Source organism: Eriocheir sinensis, chromosome 27 (genome assembly GCF_024679095.1).
Source record: "Eriocheir sinensis breed Jianghai 21 chromosome 27, ASM2467909v1, whole genome shotgun sequence".
NCBI lineage: Eukaryota > Metazoa > Arthropoda > Malacostraca > Decapoda > Varunidae > Eriocheir > Eriocheir sinensis.
The window spans coordinates 19,493,785-19,500,506 of NC_066535.1; the positions used below are offsets into that span (position 1 = coordinate 19,493,785).

A 6,722-nucleotide genomic window follows, 5' to 3' on the forward strand; every position below is an offset into this window, starting at 1 on the left:
CCCCGGGTGTAGTATTTGACGCTGAACATTTTGGTCTTTACTAGAATCCGATCGGTTGAGTATTAACGGAGTAATCAACGATTTTGTGTTTAGGGGGGGGGGAGTGGTCGGGTGGTATCACCGGGGTGGTGATAGGGGTCTTGGGCAGGGGGGGGGTTGTCCTTAGGGTGGCCCGGGGAGGGTGAACGATGTTTTTTATTTTTCGTTTAGTTTAAAAATGTTTCGTGCTGTGAATTCATATGTTGTGTATAGTTTTTATAATGTATCGTGTATTTTCTTTTTTATATTGGTGGCGTGTTTTACCATTTTTGAAGGGGCGCTGTAGACTTTTCTTACGTTACTGAGCCTAAAAATAAATAATATGTTCTCTGACGTTCCTAAAATTGGTGAATAAGCTTTAATATTGTCGATAGAGGTTTGTTTTGATCAAACCCTTACGGAATGATATACTCTTTTAAGTTTTTCATTTCGACTTGGTGATCTAAAATGGCGGCAGTCCAGTCCTGCTTATATATCGTTCTCGCCATATAACACCTTCTCCACTGCCTTCTCCACCTCCTGCTCCACCTCAACATTCTCCACAGCCTTCCCCTTGACCTGCACGGCCTACTAAACGAAGGTACCAGCTCGTCGATGCCCAACACGCGTTAATATTAAGCCATTAGACGGAAGATATTGTGGGCCATGGTGCCAAGTTGTGATTTTCAAGGGTGGTTTAAGCGCCAATTGTCTACGAGAGTGCCACAAAGGGTATGGCCGTAGTATTCAGGGGCCATGGACCACCGAAGGGCCATTAGAGGGAAGATACTGTGTGCCATGGTGCCAAGTGTCTACAAGGGTGCCACAGAGAGTTAGGTAGACGCCCCTGCCATGGCCTTACTCAACTAGGGCCATGGACCACCGGAGGGCCATTGGAGGGGAGAAATAATGGTCCATAGTGCTACATTTTGTGATTTTCAAGGTTAGTATCAGTGCCATGGTGCCTGGGTAGGCCTATATAAAGGTGCCATGGTCGAGGGATGCCACGTACAGCCTGGGCCATGGACCAGAGGATGGCCATAGTGTGTGTGTGTGTGTTTTGAGGATATTGTGTAAGTATTTTAAGCCTGTGTGTGTGTGTGTGTGTGTGTGTGTGTGTGTGTGTGTGTGTGTGTGTGTGTGTGTGTGTCCTGGTAAAACTATAGAATCACACCCGGAAGCGCCTCTTTCCATGCACGTTTTTGTGTGTGTGTGTGTGTGTGTGTGTGTGTGTGTGTGTGTGTGTGTCCTGGTAAAACTATAGAATCACACCCCGTAGCAGGTTCTTTCCATTTGCGTTTTTGTCATGTATGTTTTTTTTTGTGTGTGTGTGTGTTTTGAGAAGATTGTGTAAATATTTTAAGGCTGTGTGTGTGTGTGTGTGTGTGTGTGTGTGTGTGTGTGTGTTTTGAGGAGATTGTGTAAATATTTTAAGGCTGTGTGTGTGTGTGTGTGTGTGTGTGTGTGTGTGTGTGTGTGCTGGAGTTTAGTGGTGGCGTGGTGGGTAACACACACTGGGGTGTTATGCTATAATAGATTGCTACGCTAAATTCAGTGTGGAATGTATTGTTATTATTATTATTATTATTATTGTTATTATTGCAGGAGTAGCTGTGAATGGCCTCAATGAAGAATGCGAGAAGTCTGAACATGAGATACAGGAGGAGGCCCTGATACGACAAGAATGTGGCTTCACCTACAGGGGATGCATTTGAGATTAAGGTAGGCCAATGTGTGTACTTACCTTGTTGTATATACCTTGTTGTGAAATACTGGAAAAGAGATGTACTAGGTTCGTGCTGTCCCGTCTCCATAACGCTTAGTAGGCCTATGTGTGTGTGTGTGTGTGTGTGTGTGTGTTTAAGGTTAGATTAAGTTAGGCAAAGCTAGGTTAGGCAAGGTTAGATTAGGTGAGGTAAGGTTAGTTTAGGTTAGGCATGGTTAATCAGCCTTCCAGCAGCTAGTCGTAATGTGTTAAAAAGCTTTGTGAGACTGTACAGGGCAACGCTTACTGGTCTGAACATGCGTTGTTCATGAGAGACTAGTGTTTGTAAACTAAAGCGCCAGCTTTTGACGATGGGACACCAAATAACACAACACCGGGTGCCTTCAATACTATGGCATGCTCGCAAACGAATGTGGAATATCAAATTTGAGGCAGTGAATAATCATTTTTTGGGCAAAGTTAAATGATTTTTCTCTTTGATATATTGATTATTGAGTCTAACATAAAAAAATAACCTAGTGTTTTAATGTTGATGATCTAAGTATGAAATCTCTTCACCGAAGATATTTCATACCCCAAAGTTTTTTCATACAACACCGGGCGCCCGGGCCACGTGTAGGGAGATGTTTTTTTCTGAGAGGCGGAAAAAAGTAGCAATTATTGCTAGTTTGGTTACAAAAGTAACGAAGATACTGATATATATTTAATTAAGTAACGGATGGCTGATAACCCAATTTTATTATCAGCGATAAAGTATCGCGATAACTTACCGCGATAACGCCCAGCTATGAGATTATGTTAGGTAAGGTTAGATTAGGTTAGATTAGGTCAGGGAAGGTTAGGTAAGGTTAGATTAGGTTAGGGAAGGTTAGGTAAGGTTAGATTAGGTTAGGGAAGGTTAGGTAAGGTTAGATTAGGTTAGGGAAGGTTAGGTAAGGTTAGATTAGGTTAGGGAAGGTTAGGTAAGGTTAGATTAGGTTAGGGAAGGTTAGGTAAGGTTAGATTAGGTTAGGGAAGGTTAGGTAAGGTTAGATTAGGTTAGGGAAGGTTAGATTAGGTTAGGGAAGGTTAGGTAAGGTTAGATTAGGTGAGATTAGGTGAGGTAAGGAAAACCGAGGTTTGACTGTATTTTTATTTTATTTTATTTTCTCTTTTTTTGTGTGTATTTCTCTTTCCTCTCTCTCTCTCTCTCTCTCTCTCTCTCTCTCTCTCTCTCTCTCTCTCTCTCTCTCTCTCTCTCTCTCTCTCTGTAATTACCTTTCTGTCTACCTATTTCTGGTTTTATTTTATTTTATTTTTCTCTCTCTCTCTCTCTCTCTCTCTCTCTCTCTCTGTAATTACCTTTCTGTCTACCTATTTCTGGTTTTATTTTATTTTTCTCTCTCTCTCTCTCTCTCTCTCTCTCTCTCTCTCTCTCTCTCTCTCTCTCTCTCTCTCTCTCTCTCTCTCTCTGTAATTACCTTTCTGTCCACCTATTTTTGGTTTTATTTTATTTTCTCTCTCTCTCTCTCTCTCTCTCTCTCTCTCTCTCTCTCTCTCTCTCTCTCTCTCTCTCTCTCTCTCTCTCTCTGTAATTACCTTTCTGTCTACCTATTTCTGGTTTTATTTTATTTTCTCTCTCTCTCTCTCTCTCTCTCTCTCTCTCTCTCTCTCTCTCTCTCTCTCTCTCTCTCTCTCTCTCTCTCTCTCTCTCTCTCTCTCTCTCTCTCTCTCTCTCGCGGAGGCGCTGTTTTGGCCTGGCCGTAGTGAGTTTCTTTATGTGCACCATTTAATTCTGCATGTTTTCGTATATAATATATGATGATTATGTTGAGTTTATGGCTGAAAACTTGTTATATTCAATAGCGACATTTGAAATTTGGTGCGCACGGTGATCTCGGATACCGTAGTGAAGGGGTTAAGTGTAATCTATGAAGGCTAATTATCTATAAGTATTTAAGTGTAAGGTTCTGTGGGGTAACTAATCTAAGTGTAATGGTGCATTCTGTGGGAATTACTTAAGTGTAATCTATGAAGGCTACATCTATAAGTATATAAGTATGTAAGGTCCTGTGGGGTAATTAATCTAAGGTTATGTGCAACTACTGGTTCTGGTGCTGTGGGTAACTCCTACAAACCCTTTCTACTATGGCTATTAATTAACAAAAAACCCTTACTTTCAGCTTGTGTACTGGGTTAAAAAATAGTTAATGTTAAAGTTGGAAGTGTCTGACAGTCCCATCTCTTTCTTACAGGCCAGGCACTGCAGAGGAGGAAGAGAAGAAGGAGGAAGAAGAAGAAGAAGAAGGAGGAGGAGGAGGAGGAGGAGGAGGAAGAAGAAGGAGGAGGAGGAGGAGGAGGAGGAGGCAACTTATAAATATAGGCAGAAGGTTATGTGCCAAGGAAAATATATAAATGATTTGTATTATGTAAAGTATTGAATTTAAAATATATCTACTAATAATTTCTATGCATGTTTACAGGGTTACATATTTAAGCTGTAATATAATTTACATGTATTTAAATGGGGTTTTAAGTATAAGGTGTTTGGTATTGCTATACTTATAAAATCTTCGGTTTTGGGGTATATAATTCTAAGTAAGTGTTTCCCTACGTTATTTAAGTGTAAAGTAAGTGTGTAAGGTATTAAGTTATATATTAAAGTGTGTACCGGGTTCTCTAATAAGTGTGTAGTGATTGGAATCATTTAAGTGTAATGTATAAAGGTTACATATATATATATATATATATATATATATATATATAAGTATTTAAGTGGGAGCAGCAAGTAGTGGGCTTTATTTTTCTACACTTTTTTGCCCTTGAAAAAAAAATACTGTGAAATCTTTAAGTGTACTGTATGAAGCCTATACATTTATAAGTATGTGTAACATCCTGTGGGGGCTAACTAATGTAAGGGTGATTTCATAAGTGTTACCGTAGTGGTGTGACTTAATCAGCAACCTCTACTGCAATTAGTCTGAGTACAATTACTGGTTCTGGTACTCTGAGTATTAACAAAACCTTTTAATTTCAGTTACCAAGGACAACCTCTGCTGCTCCGGGTATCAACTCCTGCACTCCTGGGACTGGTGTAACATCTGCATGCTCTCTTTTACAACTCACTCTGCTTCTGCTATTCGTAACACCTCGCTCTGCGTCTGCTGTCGTAACGAAGCTTCTGTGTACTAACTCCTGCTCGCTTAACCCGCATGGATTTTGTATAACGCATCTTGTAGTTTTCGTGTGATGGTTCCCTTCGCTCTTCCTTCATAACTAATCGCACGGCTTTGCATGAAAACTCCAGCAACTTACGGCTTAAATTTCGCATGAGAACTACTCCTGCTTACGTATGACAATTCTCTCTGCCTTTCCTAACGACTCATGGATTTTGCATAACCCCATTCCATTTCCGCTGTCATGCTAACCCATACTAATGCTGGCTGGAGTATCCTAACCCATAGTCTAAGCTGCCGGCCAGAGCTTCAGGTGACCCCTAACTTGAAGCCTGTCGGATCAGCGTCTAGCAAGGGAGGTTCCGTCAGGTTCCGTTCCCCCCTAGAGATGTCTCCACCTTAAAAAAATAGTTTGACATCATTTGAGAGCAGCAGTACAGGCCAGGTATCAGAGAGGGGTTCAGGCCTATATGGGGGCACCTCCGTTAGGCTTGTACCTCAAAAAATAAAAGATTAAAAATTAAAAAAAAGACTATGTGTGTCCAAGTCATGTGAGAATCCTGACTATGGAGGGAGATTATCCTCAAGCACGTACGGTTATATATATGTGTGTATCTTTTACCCACCCATGCGTGCAGTACGGTTGAACAGAAGAACGTGGTGGTGGTGGTGGTGGTGGTAGGGATCATGTTTCTTAACGGTCCCTCTAAGCGAGAAAAATGAGAAAAAATCATCACTCACACAAACCATTTCATAATACATATCCAAGCATTTGTCATCAGATTATGTATCATCTATTTTGGGGGGTTTATATCATGGCACAAATTTGGCCCGTCGCCGCTACATGGTAAAGCCACAAATTTGGCCCGTCGCTGCTACACGGTAAAGCCACAAATTTGGCCCGTCGCTGCTACTGTGTTAAAAAGCATTACCAAGCACATCAGATGCCCGGGAAACATACTATACTATATGAAAACCTTACCAAGCACATGCAACCTCTACCATGCCTTACCTCTCATAAAATAATCTACCAATTAATATATTTTTTTGTGTTATTTTAGTGTTGATTTGTATGTCTGTTGTTGATTGTATAATTCCAAGGCTGAAAAGGTCCGTAATTGGGTTCTCAAGGGTGTGTTTTGAGGTTGATGGTACAGAGGAAGGGTCACATTTTCAGCTGGGTCATAAAAGCACCCCTGCCTGTATATAACACCTCTGAAAGCCTTGTCAAATATGTGTTTTTTAGGTTGATGGCACAGAGGAAGGGTCACATTTCCACAGATCATAAAAGCATCTCGGAAAATGCCCAAACCTCCACTGAAAGCCTTGTCAAATATGTTTTATTTTTTTTACGTCATGGCCTATTGCGCCAGTAGGCTTCTTCCCGGTGGATCCTGATGGTCGGCCCAAGGCTTCTTCCCAGTGGGGCCTGATGGTCGGCCCAGCCCGTTCTGGCGCAGGCAAGTGTTTATAGTGGTGCCATCTTGCATTGGCTCATGCTGCCCTCCCGGAGCTCATCTTTAATCCTAGAATCTAGAGTCCGGGTTGATAGGTGGTCTTCTGGACAGCCTGTGGGTAGTTTTAACCCGGTAGCAGCGAGGATCATGTTTGTTAATGGTCCCTCTAAGTGAGAAAAATGGGAAAAAATCATCACTCACACAAACCATTTCATAATAATATATATCAGCATTTGTGATAATTTTATGTATCATCTATTTTGGGGGGTTTAAATCATGGCACAAATTTGGCTCATCGCTGCTACACGTTAAAGCCACAAATTTGGTCCCTCGCTGCTACCGGGTTAAGCCACTTGGCATCTATTG

At 41.4% G+C, this 6,722-nt stretch overlaps 2 long non-coding RNA genes across 3 annotated transcripts; both read left to right on the plus strand.

The window, feature by feature from the left end:
• Positions 1–341: 341 nt before the first annotated feature.
• On the plus strand, positions 342–5,921 carry LOC127004257 (uncharacterized). Of its 2 annotated transcripts, none has more exons than XR_007757723.1 (3): positions 342–619; positions 1,624–1,740; positions 3,979–5,921. It is a non-coding gene; the product is annotated as an uncharacterized LOC127004257 (long non-coding RNA). The 2 variants fall into 2 exon arrangements; XR_007757724.1 differs by lacking the exon at positions 342–619 and adding an exon at positions 669–961.
• LOC127004256 (uncharacterized) lies at positions 2,469–2,951 on the plus strand. The gene is made up of 3 exons (XR_007757722.1): positions 2,469–2,561; positions 2,612–2,781; positions 2,842–2,951. It is a non-coding gene; the product is annotated as an uncharacterized LOC127004256 (long non-coding RNA).
• Positions 5,922–6,722: the final 801 nt, after the last annotated feature.